Source organism: Sarcophilus harrisii, chromosome 1 (genome assembly GCF_902635505.1).
Source record: "Sarcophilus harrisii chromosome 1, mSarHar1.11, whole genome shotgun sequence".
NCBI classification, from domain to species: Eukaryota; Metazoa; Chordata; class Mammalia; order Dasyuromorphia; family Dasyuridae; genus Sarcophilus; species Sarcophilus harrisii.
In genome coordinates, this window is record NC_045426.1 from 506,633,299 (window position 1) to 506,654,222 (window position 20,924).

Below are 20,924 nucleotides of genomic sequence, written 5' to 3' on the forward strand. Positions count from 1 at the left end.
GTGAGAAGAATCTAGAGGTGAAGTTTGGTGAGAATGAGCAAAAGTAAGATGAGGAGTAAGGAATTTGAGAGCAGAGGACTATGGAGAGTTGAAATGGGAATTTATAGGGATGAGATTAGAAAGGGAAAAAAGTCAGAGCAAGATTAATGAACTGAGAAAGTATTGAGGATTAAAAAAAAATAGGCCTGAGGGACAGGAAGAGATGGAATGACAGGTGATTGTAGTCAACAAAGGGAATACAGAGTTTCTAAATATGGGAGTGGAATACTTCTATGTAATGATAAGGTATAACATATGTATATGGCTTAGGTGAAGTGAAGAAGTTAAGTTGTGGGATTTAAAATTGTGAGAATCAACATTAGATTATAGGACCATTCCTCTAAACCAACTTCTTCATGTGACAAGTGATGAAAATTAACCCTATAGCCCTTAGGATCAAATATAAAATCCTCTGTTTGGCTTTTAAAGCCTTTCATAACCTAGCCCTATTTCCAGTCTTCTTATAACCTCTCCTCCACATATATCCCACCCCCACCACCAATATTCTGAGATGCAATGACACTGGTTTCTTAGCTGTCCCTCACATAAGATATTCTATTTCCAGACTATAGAAATTTTCACTTGCTGAACCTCTTGCCTGGAATTCTCTCCCTCCTCACATCTCCCTCCTGGTTTCCCTTAAGTCTCAGCTAAAACCAAACCTTTTACAAATAGCTATTGCTGATACCCATTAAAACAAGTGCCTTCCATCTGTTAATTATCTCTAATTTATTATATGTGTATATAATATATCTCACTTGTGTATAATCACTCGCTTATTTTCCAAATCAAACCCAAGCTCATTGAGAACAGGAACTGATTTGTTTGGTCTAGTTGTGCTTTTCTTTACACTTCAGTTTAGTGCTTAGCATATTACTTGGCTCATAGTAGGCACTTAAAATGCTTATTGACTGACTGAACCCCAAAAGAGGTTAAATGGCTTGCCCAAAGTCATAGAGGTAGTAGGAGGAGTGAAGAAAAAGGAGGGAGAGGCAGAGGGAAGAAGGGGAAGAAGTGATAGAAGAGGAAATAGAGAAGGAAGAAGAAGAGAACAAGAACAAGAAACCTTTATATAGAACTTTAAGTTTTGTAAGATGTTTTATATATATATTACCTCATTCGATCTTCACATCAAACTTTTGGAGTAAATGCTTTTGTTATTCCCATTTTTGAAATAGGAAAACTGAGGCTGAGATATCAAGTGACAAGCTTAGGATCCTACAGCTAGAAAGCAGAGCCAAGATTTAAGACCAAATCTACCTTTCTTTCCCTATATCATCCATCTCCTTTTCATTAATTTTCCAATTTCATTCTATAATCTGAGAATATACATTTGAAAGCAAAAATAATTAGTCAATTCCCTACAATTATATATGGATATTTACTTTGTACCCTCTAACTGGAACAGTTTATAGAGTTTTAAATCTGGAGTCAGGAAAACATAACTTCCTGAGCTCACATCTCTACTTGGCTTTTAAAACCTTTCATAACCTAGCCCCACTTTCAGTCTTCATGTGCCTTATCACACTATCACACACACACACACACACACACACACACACACACTAACCTATTTTGAGATGCAGTGACACTGTCTCTTTCTCATAAGAGATACTCAATCTCCAAATTCTGGGAATTTTCACTTGCTGTCCCCTTTGCCTGAAATTCTCTTCATCCTCATATCTCCTCTGACACTATAAGGCTGTGTGATTCTAGGCAAGTCACATTACCATTGTCTACCTTCGTTTTTTCAACTATAAAATGGAAATAATAATAGAACCTACCTCATAAGATTGTTGTGAGGATATCAAGAGAAAATACTTTCAAAAAGCATCAAGCATAGTGTCTAGTACTTATTAAGCACTATGTAAATTCTTATTCCCTACCTTTCAATGAAGTGTTTTTTTTTTTTTTAATAAGTTGGGTTTTTCCATCCCTAATGACTTCTCAAAAGTATTTTCCTTTTAAAATTTATTTCCTTTCAATTTGTGGAATAAAACAAGCATTTCCATAAGATAGTATAATTTTTTTTTTTATTTAATAGCCTTTTATTTACAGGATATATACATGGGTAACTTTACAGCATTAACAATTGTCAAACCTCTTGTTCCAATTTTTCACCTCTTATCCCCCAACCCCCCCTAGATGGGGATGACCAGTAGATGTTAAATATTTAAAATATAAATTAGATCCGATAGTTACCAAAACGTTATTTTGCTGTGAAAAAATCAGACTCTGAAATTTGTACAATTAGCTTGTGAAAAATCAAAATAGGTTATAAATATGGGATTGGGAATTCAATGTAATGGTTTAGTCATCTCCCAGAGTTCTTTTTTCTGGGCATGCTAGTTGTTCATTACTGCCTTGAAATGATTTGGTTGATCTCGTTGCTGAGGATGGCCTGGTCCTCAGAACTGGTATCATATAGTAGTTTTGAATATATGTCTCCTGGTCCCTGCTCTTTCACTCAACAGTTCTGTAAGGTCTCTCATTTTCTGAAATTATCCTGGCATTTTTGGAACAGTAATATTCCATAATTTTATATCCTTTTTCAACCATTCTCCAACTGATGGACATCCATTCAGTTTCATTTTTAGCCACTACAAAAGGGCTGCCACAAACATTTTTGCCAAATCCCTTTCCCCTTTTAATTCTTTGGGATATAATCCAGTAGTAACACTGCTGGATCAAAGGGGTATGCAAGTTTGAAACTTTTGAGCATAGTTCCAAACTACTCTCCAAAATGGTTGGTTGTTACAACTCCCAACAATGCATCAATTCCCAGTTTTCCCGCATCCTAAACAATCATCATTATTTTTCCTGTCATCTTGCCCAACGAATTGTATTATCAGGTTCTCTTAATTTGCATTTCTCTGATTAATAATGACTTGGGCATCTTTTCATATGACTAGAAATGTTTCAAATTTCTTCTCGATGTCATTTCATATCCTTTGACCATTTTCAATTGGGGAACGATTTTTTATAAATTGAGTTAATTCTTATATTTTTGGAAATAGGGCCTTTTCAGAACCTTTGACTGTAAAAATATTTTCCCAGTTTTTGCCTCCCTTTAATCTTTCTGCATTAGTTTTGTTTTAAAAACTTTTATTTAGTATAATCAAATTTTCTATTTTTGTGATCAGTAATGGTCTTGTTCGCGTCATAAAGACCTTCCCCCTTCCCGGTCTGAGGGTAAACTATCCTATGTTCCTCTAATTTATTAATAATTTCATTCTTTATCCTAGGTCATAAATTTTGACCTTATCTTGGTGTCTGGTTAAGTTGGATCAATGCCTAGTTTCTGCCTTTAGTTTAATTTTCCCGAATTTTTATCAAACGTAAGTTCTTATCCCAAAAGGTTGGGATATTTGGTTTTAAAGACTAGGTTGCTATATTTGTTGGCTGTTTTTATCCCTTAACCTAAATCTATTCCATGATCAACTAATCTTTCCTTGAATCCAAATGTTTTGGTAAACCTGCTCTATAATAAATTTTAAATCTGTCGGCTAAGCCACCTTCATTTGTTTTTTTATTTTCCTTGAAATCTTGACCTTTTGTTTTCCCATATGAACTTTGTTGTTATTTTTCTAGGTCATTAAAATAGTTTTTTGGTCTGATTGGTATAGCTAAATAAATAGATTGTTTGGTAATATTTCATCTTTATTATATTTCTTTCGCCCTATCCAAGGCATTTTTTTCAATTGGTTTAGATCAGACAAATTTGTGTGAAAAGTGGTCAAATTTTTTCATAAAGTTTTGTTTTCCTTGGAAGATAGATTCCTAAATTTTTATATTATCTAGTTACTTTAAATGGAATTTCTCTTTGTAACTCTGACTGTTGGATTTTTTATGTATTCAAGAATCTGATGACTTTTTGGGTTTATTTTAAACAACAACTTTCTAAGTTGTGGTTATTTCAATAACTTTTGCAGAATCTCTGGGGTTCTCTATACCATCATGTTTGGCAAAGGTGATAATTTGGTTTCCTCATTGCCTATTCTTTTCCTTTAATTCTTTCTCAGCTCTTATTCTTAATAGCGTTACTAATACAATATTAAAATTAAGGGGATGTAAAACCTTTCCCAGATCTTATTGGAATGGTTGCACTTTGTCCCATTACATTATGCTTCTGCTGGTTTAAATGTGCCTTTTTTTAAGGAAAAGTCCTTTTATTCTATATTAAGTGTTTTAATGAATGGATTGGTTTTTTCAAATCTTTTTCATCTTTAAAGATGATCATAGGTTTTTTGAATTTGGTTTTAAATTTGGAATTATATTATAGTTTTCCTAAATTAAAAACCATTCTGGTATAAATCCCTCTTGATCATTTGTATTATCTTGGAGATGATTTTCTGATCTTTTTTAATATCTTTTTAAGTTTTACAATAATATTAAATTGGTCTATTTTTCCCTCTATTTTCAGCCTACCTGGTTTGAATACTTTCTTGCCTTAGAAGGAATTTGGTAGGACTCCTTCATTCCCCTATTTTACCTTTTATATAGCATTGGAAATTTTCTTTAAAGTTTGGTAAAATTAATTAAAAATTGGTCCTGGGGTTTTCTTAGGAGTTTTTAATTCCCTTTTTCTTTTCTTTTTCTGAAATGGGACTATTCAAACAATTTCTTCCTTTTGTCTGGAAGTCTGTTTTTTTGGGGTAGTCATCCATTTCACTTAGGTTATAAATTTATTGGCAAAGTTGAAAAAAATAACTCCTTATTATTTTTAATTTTTTCTTCATTGGGAAGTTCCCCTTTTATTAAAGACTCTAATTTCATTTTCCTCCCTCCTTTTTCTATAGTTTCCAAAGGCTTATCTTTTATTGGCTTTTCTAGAACCAACTTTAGTTTTATTAATTGTTCAATAGTTTTTTTCCAATATTTTTAATTTCTCCTTTTTTTTAAATTTCAATTTAATTTGGGGGTTTTAATTTGGTCTTTTTTAGTTTTTTTTTCAAGCCCCAATTCTTAATCTTTCTTTCTCTGTTTTATTAATAACCTCAAGGATATAAAACCCTCTTTTCCTTTCTGCATCCCCAAAATTTTTTATGAAATTTCTTTTTTGTAATTTTAATTTATTATAAATTTTTTCCCCAAATCATTCTAAGATAATTTTTAGTTTCAATTACTTTTGGTCCTTTTTCTTTTTTGGAATGTAGTTTTTATTGCATCGACCTGAAAAAGCATTTCTACTGCTTTCTTGCATTTAATTTGAGGTCTTTATGTCCTAAATATGGTCAAGAATAGGTTCCATGAACTTGAAAGGAAAATATCCCTTTCTATCTCCATTCATTTTTCCAAGATCCTCCCTAATTTTTTCTAATTTCTATTTACTTCAATTTCTTTCTTATTTGTTTTGTGGTTTGTTTGTCTAATTCGAGGTGAATTTGAATTCTACTATTGTTTTGTTGTCTACTTCTTTTCCCTCTTCTTTCCTTTAGGAAGTTGATGTCATACCCTTGGTGCATATATTTTTAATAAGTTTGCTTTTGTTTTTGTACCCTTTGCGGATGGTTTCCCTTCCTTATTTCTTTTAATTTGAATCAATTTTTTTACTTTTGCGATCTGGAAAAGGATGGCTATCCCTGCTTTTGACTTCACCTGAAGCATAATAGATTTCCCCCTTTTGCTTTCTCTATAATTTCTCCTGCTTTAAAATTGTTTCTTTTAAAAACATTGGGAGGGTTCACTTTTTGACCATTCCTCCCTCTCTTTAGGGGATTCATCCCTTACATTTGGTTAAATTATAAATTGACCTCCATCCTAACAACCCAGTTATGCTTTACTTATTCCCTTTCCCCCCAACCCTCTTTCCCTTTTAAAACATGTACCCCTCTTGTTTGTACTTATCCTCTTTATAATCCTCCCTCCCCCCCTTTGAATCTTTTTTTCCCCTTCCTTCCCTTATTACTCTTTTTTTTTTTCCCCCTCTCCCCTTTTTTAAGGGTGAGAAAATTTTCTCTAAAACAAATGTCAATTATTTTTTCTTTGAGCCAACTCATGAGGTAAGATTCACACTTTCCTCCCCCCTCTAAATTCCCTCAGAATGATAGTTTCCTTACCTCTTTGTGGGATTGGTTTCCCTCTTTTTATCCCTCCTTCCACCCTGCCCATACTCCCTTTTCCATATCACTTCCCTTTTTTAATATCAGTACAATCCCAAATTATCTTTTTTTTTATTCCAACAAATCAATTCTCAAAAGGGTTTTTTTTCCCTGCATCTTTGGTTCTATGTTGGAGTAAATTTTTTTTAGTTCTGGTTTTTCAGAAACAAATGGAATTCATTTGTTTCATTAAATTCCATCTTCTTCCCTGGAAGAAAATCTTACACTGGGTAGTTTATTCTTTGGCTGCATCCCAAATTCTTGTGCCTTTCAAGAATATCTTTTCAGGCCTTCTTTCCTTTAATGTGGGGCCCGATCTTGGGTGATCCTTATTGTGGCACCCCCGGTTTAAATGGTTTTTTGCTTTAAAATTTTTTCCCAATCTGATAGTTCAAATTTTGCCAAATATTCCTTGGGGTTTTTTTTTAGGGTTTCTTTCAGAAGGTGTTTGATGAATTCTTTCAATAATTTTACCTTTGATTCTTTAATCTGGGCAGTTGTCTTTGATGATTTCTTGTAAAAATAGTATCTAGGCTCTTTTTTCATCATGTTTTCAAAAGTCCAATAACCTAGTTATCTCCCTGATCTATTTTCCAGTCTGTCGTTTCAAGTAATAATTCATGGTTTTTCAGTTTTCATTTTTTTTGTTTTGTTGACTGATTCTTGCTGTTCAATGAATCATTAGTTTCTATTTGTTCAGTTCTAATTTTTTAAAATTTTTTCTTCATTAGCTTTTTTACTTCTTTCTTATATGTCCAATTGGTTTTTGAATTATTGTTTTGGTCTGTGGAATTTTTTTCCATTTCACTAATTTTTTTTTTTTGTGTTTTTCTTTTCAATTCAATCTACTTTCCTTTGATTCTTTGTCTTTCAATTCGCAAATCCACCTAGTGAATTCTTTATTTTCCCATTCACCAATTTTTTTCCCCACTTCCTGGGAATTTTTAACTTTTTCAATTCTTTTCAGGAATTTTTTGCTCTTTTAAAACTTTTTTCCTTTCCCCATTTTCTTCTAACTCTCTTTGAACTTTTAATGGTCTCTCTTCTGAGGAGCATCATGTAAGGAGGACAGTTGATGCATTTTTTTGTTTGGGTTCTTCAGGTTTCACCTGCTCTTTTCTGCTAAACTTCGATCATTCTTTTCATCTTTTTATTCATGTTTTAAAGCCTTTGGGGTATGTTTCTGGCAAGGGGTTCCAGCTTCCTCTGCGGCAGGGAAAGATGTAAACCGATTTCTGGCTCGGTTCTGAGTGCTCTGGTGAGATTTTTCCCTTCCCCAACGGAGTGGATTCAGCATGCTGAGCTATCAAAGTGCCCAGTTGGGCTGAGGTGGGTTGGGGTGCCTTGGCTGAACTAAGGGGTGAAAATGTCCTGCCCCAGGTGGGCCTCTTGTGGGACTGTATGGTGACCGCAGACTGCAGACCGCAGACCCAGACTGCCCGAACTCTCCCCAGGTCTTCCAGATGTAAATCGGTAAAACTCTATGGCCCCGCAGGCTCCCCACTGTGCAGATTGGAGGCAACCGGGCTGAGTCTTCCTGCCATGCAGGATCACACCCCCAAGGAAAGCCCGTCTGCGGGTTGGGGCTCAAGCTTGTGCTGGATCTGTGCTTTCACTTTCGGTTTGAGGCTCCTCGGAACCTTTTTCTCCCTCCCGGCTGTCTCCCCCCCGGGGAACCAACCTTTTTGGGAGACCAGTTTTTCTTGGCCGGTGGTTGTTCTACTTCTTATCTTTTTTGTTAGCATCAAGACTTTTTTTGGGTCGATAATATTATAAAGGGTAAGAGAAGCTTAAAAAGTTGCCTGGCTTTCCCATCTTGGCTCCGCCCCCCCAATATAGTATAATTTTTAAAAAGATGATTACACATGAAAGGGTAAATCTATTATGTACAACAATTTGCTATTCCTTTTAAAAAAACATTTTAAACCAGGATTTCTCTCTTAATTGGAGAAACTATCAAAAGTTTGGAACAAAATCAAAATTTCTTCATAATCTTCACTACTGCGAAAACCATAAAGAATTAGAAACATGAATGGCAAAAATCTATGACAGATAATCAGGCCTGCAGAACCTTTCTTTACAAAACTTTGTCTCCATCAGTCAGATTCTTTACCAAATAATCTTGAAATGTATAGTGTAGTATACTGAAGAGTTTGTTAATAGTCTTCACTCTATCCCAACACTGTTGCTCTCAAGTGTCAACCATTTAACAGGATTTAGAACTGTGCAATAATACTGAGGGACAGAATAATTTTGAAATCATTAAAGAGACCAAAACCTAGAGAGAGAGGAAATTGTAGAAAGATTGCATTATTTATAGAGTTAAACCATTTCCTGGAATGCCTCCAAGATAGCCGTTATTGAGCAGTGAGACCTTGACTGCTATGAACAAGCCACTCTGTTGTATCTCAAGTAAGTATTCTAACAGCTGGTTCTAGTCAATGCTTATGATAATGAATTGCAAAAAAAAAAGTGCAATTATGTACTTGGAATTTATTATTCTGTAATCATTGCTCCTTGAAATTTACACAAACCATTATTTGCAAAAAAACAAACAAAAAAAAAAAATGAAAGAAAAAAAGTCAGCAATGTTTCTACCAGGAGTCTAACAGAGGTAACTCTCTCAGCTTATAAGGAAAGAGAAAGTGCTAATTTGCATTGGTAGATGGAGTTCCTCACTGGTAAGTTCCCTACATCAGTTAAATTACAAGACCAATATCTGTTTCTATACCTTTGTTTAAAAGCTTCCTATGGACAACTGCTCAGCAATAGGAAAAAGAAGGGAACAGTTATTTATGATGCCTCTATTATATGCCATGCACCATGTTTTTTAAATAAGCATTTCATTTGATCCTCACAACAATCCTGTGAAGTAGCTTTCATTACTATCACCAATTTACAATTGACAATCCTGAGACAATCCTGAGATTTGGCCAAATTCACAAGGGATCTAAAACTAAATTTGAATTCAGAACTTCCTAACTCCAGGATGTATTATGTCACACCAGCTGTCCGTTAAATGTGCTATATGTTTATATCCTTTCAGTCATTCTCTTAGACCACCCAGTGGTGAATTTATATTTGTACCTCCCCAAAGAACTATGGCTAGGATATTGACAGTGATTATTAATGTGATCTATTGGCACCAAAAGATGACAGGAACCAAATTTAGAGTTTGGTCATGTGATGAATTCACAATGACCATTCTCTTTGGCAAAAGATAGATTTATTCCATTCAGGACCTCATCAATAATGATAATTATAATGAATAGGAAGATGATAAAATTAATATTTAGAATTGCTAAAGTATCTTAACGTTTTCAAAGAACTTTGCAAATATCTCATTTTAGACTCACAGTAACCCTGACATGTAGGGTTTTTTTTTTCATTTTTCAGATAAAGAAACTGGGGCAGACCTTCGGCTCATGACTTGTCCAAATCTGTCACACAGCTAATAAGCACCTGAGACTGTATTTGAATTAAAATTTCAACATAGAATATCTCAAGGTCGAGAATTCTATGCCACTTAGTTACTACTGATGCTGCTTCTGCTTCTTACTACTACTACTACTACTACTACTACTACTACTATTAGTATTGCTATTGCTGATGCTACTATTGATACTATTATTACTACTACTGCTGCTACTGCTGCTGCTGCTACTACTACTACTGCCAATACTAAATAATAATGATAATAATAATAATAATATACCCACCTTTCTCCTAAAGAACCAAATAAGGGATCAATTTTAAGCCTTAATTTCCTTAAATATCTTTTGAAAATAATTTGGTCATTTTTCTTCTCAGAGATCTCTCTAACTCAACTTGCAAAGCAATGTCTTTAATAGGTTCCCTTTTCCTCTCCAGTTAAAACCAGAAAACTATATATCATCTACAGAACAACTTCCTGAGTACTGTGTAGGCCTGAGGGGAAGCCCAAAGCAACCCAACTATCCTTCTGATTCCTTCAAAAACTTCTATTAACCCTTTCTTCACTCCAATTTAAAAAGAATTCAGGCTTCCTAAGACATCTGATTTTTCTTAATCTGAAATGGCTACAACTTCAAATATGGGGAAAGACATCACCATGGGGAAAAAGAAAGGAAGGTCAGATTGCACCAAAAAAAGAAGAAAAGAAGAAATAAAGAGGAGGAGGAGGAGGAGTAGAAGAAGAAGAAAAAAGAAGAAAGAAGAAGAAGAAGAAGAAGAAGAAGAAGAAGAAGAAGAAGAAGAAGAAGAAGAAGAAGAAGAAGAAGAAGAAGAAGAAGAAGAAGAAGAAAGAAGAAGAAGAAGAAGAAGAAGAAGAAGAAGAAGAAGAAGAAGAAGAAAAAGAAGAAGAAGAAGAAGGAAGAAGAAGAAGAAGAAGAAGAAGAAGAAGAAGAAGAAGAAGAAGAAGAAGAAGAAGAAGAAGAAGAAGAAGAAGAAGAAGAAGAAGAAGAAGAAGAAAACTAATAAAGATTCCCACAAACTTTGGAATAAAGATTTTCAAAGATTTTCAACCATTATCTCCCTTCTTTAACTGACAATTATTAAACTGAAATGACTTACAAAATGGAATTGAAAAAGCCCATCAACAATTGTTTGACATAAATCCTAAGCAAAAGAAACTGATATCTTTCATAATCCAGGGAGTATGCTAAAGATTCAGAGCATATTCTTGAAGTTGAGCTTTGTAGGTCCCCAAGTCAAACCAGAAGTGGATGATTTTAAAGTAATTTAGTAGTCTATCTTTTAAAAAGTAAAGATTTACCTTTAAGAGAAAGCTTCATTTCATCCTAAAGAGGAGACATACATCTTTGGCTCAGTTGTTTTCCAGCCCAGCTAGCGTTTTTTAATGGATTGTTTGCTTAGCATATAGTAAAAACACATTTCAGCAAATTTATTTTAAGCACAAAAGACTGGAAGCATACAGATATACAGTTAAAGACATGAAAAATTCAGATCTGACTTCCAAGGAAGTATCATAAAATAAAGTTCTCAAAAATGGCTTAACTTTCATAATATAAATAAAGCTGTCTTGTTTTCTAATTAAATTTTGCTAAATTACTAACCTTTGGTCACAGTTTTATATAGATTTTTATTTTGGTTCGGTTGTTTTCATCATATGGAATTATATCTTAAGGTCCAAGATGTTTTCCCGGGCATAGTATTCTAAATTGTTTTTACTTTTTTCCAAAGAGGACCATAGATAGCATAGAATGATGTCTTGATTTGCATGTGGATTGTGTTTAAGTGATGCAGAATTGCACAGTCCTCAGCTTCATTTACTCTCTTTCAGAGTCAAGTTCAGTGCCAAGGAAAAGGGTAGAGAAAGGCCTTGTGCAGAAGGTGGGATTTAAGCTGAGTATTAAAGAACCCAAGTGGAAGAGATGAGAAAGGAGAGATTTCAGGCATTTGGGAAAGCCAGTGAAAAATTAAAGAATAGGGAGATGGAATGTCCTGTAGGAGAACAGTAAGACAGCTGGTATCATGGATTGTTGAGTATGTAAAGAGGATTAAGTGTAAAAAGACTGGAAAAATAGGAAGGGGTGAAGGTAAGAATGGATTAAAAAGCCAAGCAGAGGATTTTATATTTTATCCTGTAGGTGAAAAGGAGATACTGGAGTTTATTGAAAATGGGGAGTAGAGTAGGAAGAGGATGTTGTCAGAAACTTTTAGAAAATCACTTTGGCAGCTGAATGGAAATGAAATTAAGTCAAGCAGAGGCTTGAAGCAGGGAGACCAACTAGCAGCCTAATGCAATAGTCCAGGTGTGAAGTGATGAGGACTTATACCAGAGTACTTAACTGATTTCTGTGCTAGATGTATAAGAAAAATGTGGAGAGGCCCAGATGATAAGTCTGTGCAATGGATTTTATATGAGAAATGGATGTAAATGAGGAACTGAGGTTGTGAATTTGGATAACTGGAAGGATAGTGTTCACCTCAACAACAGTAATAGACATTGGCAATAGGAGAAAAAGCTGAAATCTATTTTAGAACTATTAAGATGTCTACAGCATAGCCAGTTCAAAAGGTCCAGTATGTTAGTAAATTGTGAGACTGAAGAAAGGAAGAAAGGATAGGACTAAATAAATAGAATTGAGAATTATCTTCATAAAGATAAAAATTAAAACCAAGAAGTGTGATGAGAGATCACCAAAACTTGTGCAAGAGAAGGGACTAGAGTAAGGTAATCAGGACTTTGCTTCAGGATGTCAAATTTAGTGATAATTAAATTTAAAGGACCCTGGCTAGATGGGATAATAATGACCACAAAAACAATCAGAGACTCTCAAGGCAAGAAGAAGCAAAAAGGGATTTATTAAGATCTCTGGAGAAAGGGCAACTCCCAACAGACAAAGTATTACTAAAAGAGTGCACAGCACAAACTTTAAAATACAAGCTTAAATAGACCCTAAATGCAGAAGCCTCCACTCTGCCCTGGCCTTTTCTCCCATTGTTTGAGGGAGTCCAGGCTTACATTCTAAACATGAAAATCTATCCTAGAAACAAAAGATTAGTAAATAAAGACTTTTAAATTTTCCCTAGAGAACTGTTATAAAAGCAAATATTCTTAGATGAGAGAATTCTGTTATCTGAATTCCCAAAGTCATGATCACCTTTAAAAGAAGTACTTCAATGCTAATTAAGAGGTAGTGTGAAATAGGAGGGGAAATATTCGTTCATCCAAAACAATTGAACACCTACAGGTTTTGCCTATAGCTCTTATTATTGCCCAGTCTCGAGGCCATGTTCCCATGAGAGGTCTTCACTCAGTTTACTCCATATACTGGCCAACATGGCTATTTTTCAGCACTGTGAAAGCAAACAAGGCTTAACACCTTGTTATCAAAAATAAATTATTAAAATAGGAGGCTAGCAGATGGCAGGCTGGGGTAAGTGTTTTACTCCCATACTCCCAGAACAAGGTAGCCTTCACTGGTGCCCTAGAATTTCTGTCTCCTTCAGAGATTTGTTCTCTTCACCCCACCACAACCACCACCTTAACTTGAGTGCAGTGTGTTGTACTTTCCACAGATGCAACAAATTAAGGCTGTAATGTGAGAGAAATGAATCTGAATTTTACTCAGTAGACAAAAATAAGCCACTAAAGATTTTTGGTCAGAAAAGTGATATGAATAAATTTATGTAAGAACAATTATTCTGACAGCAATATGAAGTATAGTGTGAGGAAGGTGGTGGAGGTAGGGGATAGAGGTCATGACTGTTATGAGACTTTTGTAAATTGTCAAGTAATGAAGCATCAAGGTGACACAATAGATAAAGCACTCAGCCTGGTATCAGGAAAACATGAGTTAAAATTCTTCCTCAGTTGTCTATATGACTCTGGAAAAGTCACTTCAACTCTGTCTGCCTTAGTTTCCTCACTTATAAGATGAGGATAATAATACTACCTACTCCATAGGGTTGTTATGAGGATCAAATGAAATAATAACATAGATTATTTTGCTCCCTACATGTTAGCTATTATTTTTATGGGTACCTGTGTAATGTAATGGCAAGAGAAATAAAGATGCGAGGACAAAAGAAAGAATTGTTGAAAAAGTACAATCAAAAGACCCAGTAATTTATTAACTGATGATGATGATGATAACACATTAATATAACATTAACATAGGTGTAGTGCTTTCCTCATAAAATTCTATGCTGTGCTAGTGTCATTATCTTCATTGTACAGATGAGGAAACTAAGACCCCAAGCTGTTAAAAATCTTCAATAGGTTTTGAATGTGAACCAACTGATTTCCAGTTTAGTATGAGTTCTATTCTGTCACAGTTTCTTCAGAGAAGAAAGGACCATCTATGACCTGTAGGTAATCAACTTATGAACAGGAAAAGAGAAACTGCTCCCATACCAAACTGCAACTCCTAAGTAGCAGGGAATATAATTAGGTGTGCTCTTATGATGAATGGATTGTCAATAGTCTCTCAAATGATGGAAAGAAAGGTGGACACAGTGAAACCACCAGCTCATATTCCATCTTTGGAACACATTAGAGATATTAAACCAACCAGTAAGAATCATCATATAATATTAGAATCTTCTCTCCTTAGACTTTCTTTTGATGATCTCATGAGTTTCCATGGATTCCCCATTATCATCTCTCTGCAAATGATTCTTTCTTGATAATTCACTCTCAATCACTTCACAATACTTCCAAAATATCTCTTGTACCCAGCCTCTTTTCTCATCACACTAGTTCATATTTCAGACTCTTTATCATGTCTGGCCTAGACAATTATTACAAAAACCTCCTAAATGGGCTTCTGGTCTTGCCTCTCCCTTCCTCAATCCATCCTTCACAATTGATACTGCTCATGTACAAGTCTGTTTACATAACTCCCCCTGCTCAAAAATCTTCACTGGTTCCATTTAGGCTCAACAACTAACTCATTAATTTGGTATTTAAAGCCTTTCCCAATTTGGCTCTAAACTAGCATGAGTTTCAAGTTTTTTTGTTTTTTTTTTTTATTCTATAACAGTGTCTCCAAAGAGGAAAGTATCAGAGATAACAAAGTTAATGAACTCACAAACAATAAAGCAAATTTTAAAATTCTTTTGCCTTTCCCAGGAAAATTATCTTTCTGATTTTCATATTAGTGCACTTCATTCTCTCTCTGCTCCAGACAAATCATCATGCTCATTGTTTCCCATATATCACATTCCATTTCTTGACTCTGAACTTTTGCAAAGTCAGTCCCTTAAGCCTGGAATGTACTCCCAACTTGTTTCTGCCCTTCCTCCCATCATCTAGGGTTAATCTGCACCTCTACTTCTAGCATCTTAAAAGACCTGCTGGATACCACCCATCTGCCTGTCATCTAAACCAGAATATCAAATTTAATAGATCCAAAACCAAATACAACATCCTCCTTTTAAAATATACCCTCACTCCTAATCACTAATCTATTTTTACAAGCTCAGATCTTCAGCGTTATGTCTGACTCTTTCCTATTTAAACTGGGATTCAAACTTGGGTCTTTCTGACATCAAAATCAGCACCTCTGTTCACTACGCCAAAGCCTTCTTCAAGGGAGCTCTCCTCTCCTTTGCCTCATATAGCCAATCATTTATCCAAACCATCCATTCTAACTCACAGAGAAATTCAAGAAAAGAATAAGTATCGATTAAGCACCTACCATATGTCAAGTATTGTGCTAAGCTAAATATTATCCCTTCTTTTCCACTCTCACTATTAATATCCTACTCATTGCCAAAATTTATTGAAGTTCTCATCCTGTGTTTCCATGAGTTTCTAACAGAGCTTTCATAATAGTAGCTGAATAATCATTCTAGCACAAAGGTGGGGCCATGTCCCTGCTTCTGCTCAAAAGTCTTTAGCATCCCTTTATTGAAAGCCAAGATATCACTCTCCTGATTTCATTGGTCCTCTTCTATAATGAAAGACAAGATTAAATACAAATGCCCAGTTTTATAATTCAATACCCTGAAAATCAGTCTCCAAACCCCCTCTCTGGCTTATTTTAATTACTCTCTTTCATGTATTTTATATTCCCCCAAAAAATAGACTTCCCTAGGTTTGTCCTGCCCCATTCTATATCTATACATTTGCAAAGACTGGACAGACACCCTTCATATTTCTCCCTGTGGAATTCTTCCCTCTTCTTTCTTGAAATAAGCAGTATGAGACTGAAAAAAGAATATTGGCTTGGAGTCAGAAAATTCTGCTTCTGACACTTGCTCCCTGTGCAACATTGGGAAGATTTATTTATCTTCTCTGGGCCTCAGTTTCCTTAATGGTAAATGAGAGGGTTAGATGAGAGATGTTCCATTGCTGAGTCAAGGATCTAGGTCCCCTTAGTTCCAAATCTAGGTTCTGATGAGTCCAGTGTTAGTTAGTGCTATCAAGTCAGTGGTGCTTCTCATTATTCTTTCACCTAGATATGAGCCAGCCTTCCCCAAATTTCTTCTAATTGTTGGATCTCTCCTCTGCATTTATCACATTCTAAACATATAGTGTGCTTTCTAGAGTCCCCAAGTTGGGGTACCAGAATGTACTGTGTTGTAAAGTATGGACTAGCTTCCTAGAGTCCTCAGGATCAGCCAGAGTCAGGATGAAAAACCCCTTTATTCCTTACTGATCATCTAGAAGGGAAAGAATCTCCTTTTTCTCTAATACTTCCCACGTTCTCCAAAACCATCAGGTTTAAGACTCCTTAAATACAATTATGTAAGGTAAGCAAATCACTCCACTGCTCCTTCTTTTTTTAAGGTTTTGTTGAAGAGTACAATGCTTTTGAAGGATGCAGCCTAGAAAGGAAATCTTTAAATGATGTGTGATTCTGGATTAGGGAGAAATTGGGGGAACTACAGGCTATGATTTTGGCATATAGAATATGTCTGCTGGCTCCTTGCAAGAAAAGTATAGTGATATACATTTAAAGAGAGAACTTAAGTAATGAAAATGGCAGTATAGAGTGCTGCTGTACTTGGAGTTTAAATATCTAATTTCATATCCTACCTCAAATTCTTACTATGTGACTTTAGGCAAGTCACAAGATATCCATCTATTTTTCTCATCTATAAAATGGTAATATTATTGATACTTACCTCATAAGGTTGTTTTTAGGACCAAATAAGATAATGTATCTTGTGATTCACAATTCTTAAAGAACAATATAAATGCCAGCTATTGTTGTTTTTCTTTTTATTTTTATTTTTTTACTGAATACAAGCTTTTCTTTTGCTAAAAATCAAACTGGTTATATATGATAATCACTTATATTTATATTGGTCTTTAAAGTTTATTTCAAAGAATTTTTCTTACAACAACTCCACCTGATAAATGTACAAGTGTTATATTTTCCATTTTACAAATTCAAAAAAGAGAGAGAAATTTAGATAAGTGATTTGTTATTTGACTGTAACTATTTCAGTGATAGAGCCACACAACTAATAACAGAACTAGATTTAAAGCTAAGTTTTTACTGACCCCAAGTATAGTGCCATTTCATGACCTCGGGCTGTCTTTTTAAATGACATCATTATATTCCTCTGGTAAGAGCTAGTAAGCATGTTATGTATGCCAAAATCATAGTCAGTCATCCTCACCTACCCATCCAATTTTTCCTCTAAGCCTGAACTAGGAGCACAATTGATTTCCTACATTTAAAAGCATAACAAAATGCATCCTACAAAGAAAGACACTATAGCCTCATCACAGCAAAGAGCAGAGAAAAAAATGAATCTTTTGCCCTATGGAATTACATAGTAGCTTTAAATATTATCCTATAAGGATTTTCCTTTAGACAGCAGCACCAAGAAGAGAGCAAACAGGGTAGAAATTCAAGGATGAAATAGTTTTGAGCTCCTCCCTCCCGACTTGTGAATATCTTAGCTTCTTTTCATCCATGACAACTACGATATTAAGGGACAAATACACATAAAATGAATATATTTTATAACATCTGGAATACAATAACATTGCATATGCAGAAGTTTTTTGGCTTTTTCTAACAAGCTAAAATCATCTGCTATGCATTTCTCTCTGTGATTTTCAATTTGGGATGCACATCTGGGTTTAATCTGAAAACATGTAATAATTAGGTGGTGTGATGAATTTTAAATCAAAGTAAAATCTAAAAAATCACAATGTATCATTACTTAGTGCATTTTTCACTTGTCCTTTGTATTTATATTCCCCAGAAGTTAGTACAGAACTTGACATGGAGTAGTTACCTAATAAATACTTATTAATTATTTGATTGATGAGGAATCAAGCCATCAAGGACAACTTCTCTTCTTGTTTAGTATCCTTCAAGAGATAAGATAAATAACAAAGTAACTTTATACTTTCCAAATGAATATGAAAAGGCAAAAGTGTCTCACACATGTACATTTGATCTTTAGAGGTCACTCCAGATAATTTAGAAAAGCAGCAAAATCAGGAGAATCTTAAGAGGATAGAGACAGACAAACAGAGAATCACAGAAAGAAACATAGAGGCAGAGACAGAAAGACAGCAATAGAGAAACAAACATAGGTATTGTTTGAGGAGAACATAGGTATAGGGGAGAAATAGAAAAAGAAAGAAAGACAGAGAAAGAGGAGACAGATATAGAAACAGAGATAAAATTGTGGTATATGAATATTATGGAATATTATTGTTCTGTAAGAAATGACTAGCAGGATGATTTCAGAAAGGTCTGGAGAGACTTACATGAACTTATTCTGAGTGAAATGAGCAGGACCAGGAGATCATTATATACTTCAACAACAATTCTGTATTATGATCAATTCTGATGGACATGGCTCTCTTCAACAATGACACGAGCCGGGGCGGAGCCAAGATGGCGGAGAAGACACACGCGACTTTCTAAGCTCTTCTCTTACCCTCTTTATTAATATTATATCGAGCCTCAAAAATAGTGTTGACTGCTACAATTCGTAAAGATAAGAAGTAGAACAACTCACCGGCCGAAGAAAATCTGCAGTCTCGCCAAAAAAGGTTGGTTCCGGGGCCAGAGGGGAGATCGGCGCAGACGGGGAGAGAAATTAGGATCCGAGGAGAGTCTCAAACCGAGGGTGAAGGCACAGATCTCAGCATAAGCACGCAGCCCCAACCCGCAGTACGGGCTTTTCCTTGGGGCACTTGTGGTCCTGCATGACAGGAGGACACAGCCCAGGTTAGCCTCCAATCTGCGCAGTGGGGAGCTCGGCTTGGGGCCATAGAGCTTTTCCGGGGCCGATTTGCATTGGGCAGAGACACTGGGGCAGAGTTCCTGGCGGTCTGAGGTCTGCGGTTTGCGGTCTGCGGTCTGTGGTCTGTGGTCTGTGGTCTGCGGTCAGCTGCTAATACTCACAGTCCCACAAGAGGCTCCGGACTGGGGCAGTGACACTTTCTAGCCAAGGGCAATCGCTAACCCACTCAGCCCTACTAAGCAGTTTGATAGCTCGGCCAGTGCTGAATCCACTTCCTGTTGGGGAAAGGGAAAACTCTCACTCAGAGCACTCAGATACCTCGGAGCCAGAAATCGGTTTACATCTTTCCCTGCTCTGCAGAGGAAGCTAGTAACCCCCTTGCCTAGGAGACATACCCTAAAGGCTTCAAAACATGAATAAAAAGATGACAAGAACGATCAACAGCTTCTATGCAGAAAAAGAGCAGGTCAGCAAATCTGAAGAGACCTCAAACAGCAAAAATGCATCAGACTGTCCCCCTTTACATGATACTCTCATAGAAGAGACCATTAAAAGTCTCTAAAGAGAGTTAGAAGATAAATGGGGAAAGGAAAGAGAAGCCTTACAAGAGAGCAACAACTTCCTGAAATATGAATTGGAAAAGTTAAAAAATTCCCAGGAAGTGCAGGGAAACAAAATTGGTGAATGGGAAAAAATAAAGAATTCACTAGAAAGTAGGATTTGTGAATTGGAAAGACAAAGAACTCGACAAGAAAGTAGGATCTGTGAATTGGAAAGAAAATAATTCACTAAAAAAAAATTAGTGAAATGGAAAAAATTCCACAGACCAAAACAATACATTCAAAAAACCTAATTGGACATATACAGAAAGAAGTAAAAAAAGCTAATGAAGAAAATAATTTTTAAAAATTAGAACTGAACAAATAGAAACTAATGATTCTATTGAGACAGCAAGAATCAGTCAAGCAAAACAAAAAATGACAAACTGGAAAAAACCATGAATTATCTACTTGCAAAAACGACAGACTTGGAAAATAGATCTAGGAGAGATAATCTGAGGATTATTGGACTTTCTGAAAACTATGATGAAAAAAAGAGCCTAGATACTATTTTACAAGAAATCATCAAAGAGAACTGCCCAGATGTAATAGAATCAGAAGGTAAAATTGGCATTGAAAGAATTCATCAAACACCTTCTGAAAGAAACCTTAAATAAAAACCCCAAGGAATATTGTGGCAAAATTTCAGAACTATCAGATTAAGGAAAAATTTTACAAGCAGCACAAAAACCATTTAACTACTGAGGTGCCACAATAAGGATTCACCCAAGATCTGGCTGCCCTACATTAAAGGAAAGAAGGGCCTGGAATATGATATTCTGAAAGGCCAAGAACTTGGGATGCAGCCAAAATAAACTACCCAGCTAAGCTGAGCATTTTCTTCCAGGAAGAAGATGGACATTTAATGAAACAAATGAATTCCATTTGTTTCTGAAGAAAAACCAGAACTAAACAAAAAAATTTGATATCCAAGCATAGAACTCAAGAGATGCAAAAAGGTAAAAAATAACTCTTGAGAATTGTATTCTGTTGTGGATATACAAAAAGAATAAACATGTATAATTTGATTGATACTGATATAACATAAAAAGGGAAGTAGATATGGAAAAGGGATGATGGCAGAATAAGGTGAAGGAGGGATAAAAAGAGGGAAACCACATCCCACAAAAGAGGCTAAGGAAACTTATCATATCTGAGGGAATTTAGAGGGGGAGGAAACATTGGTGAATCTTACTCCTCATCAGAGTTGGCTCAAAGAAAAAATAATTGACATTTGTTTTAGAGAAAATTCTCTCCACCCTCATTAAAAACAGGGGAGAGGAAAAGGGAAAAGAAAAAGAGTAATAAGGGAAGGAAGGAGAAAGACTCAAAAAGGGGAGGGAGGGATTATAAAGAGGATAAGTATCATGATACAAGAGGGGTACATAAGTTTAAAAGGGGAAAGAGGGTTGGGGAGGCAAGAATAAGTAAAGCACAATCTGGGGTTGTTAGGATGGCAAAATCACAGATTTAGTAATTCTAACCGTAAATGTAAGAGGATGAACTCCCCCCATAA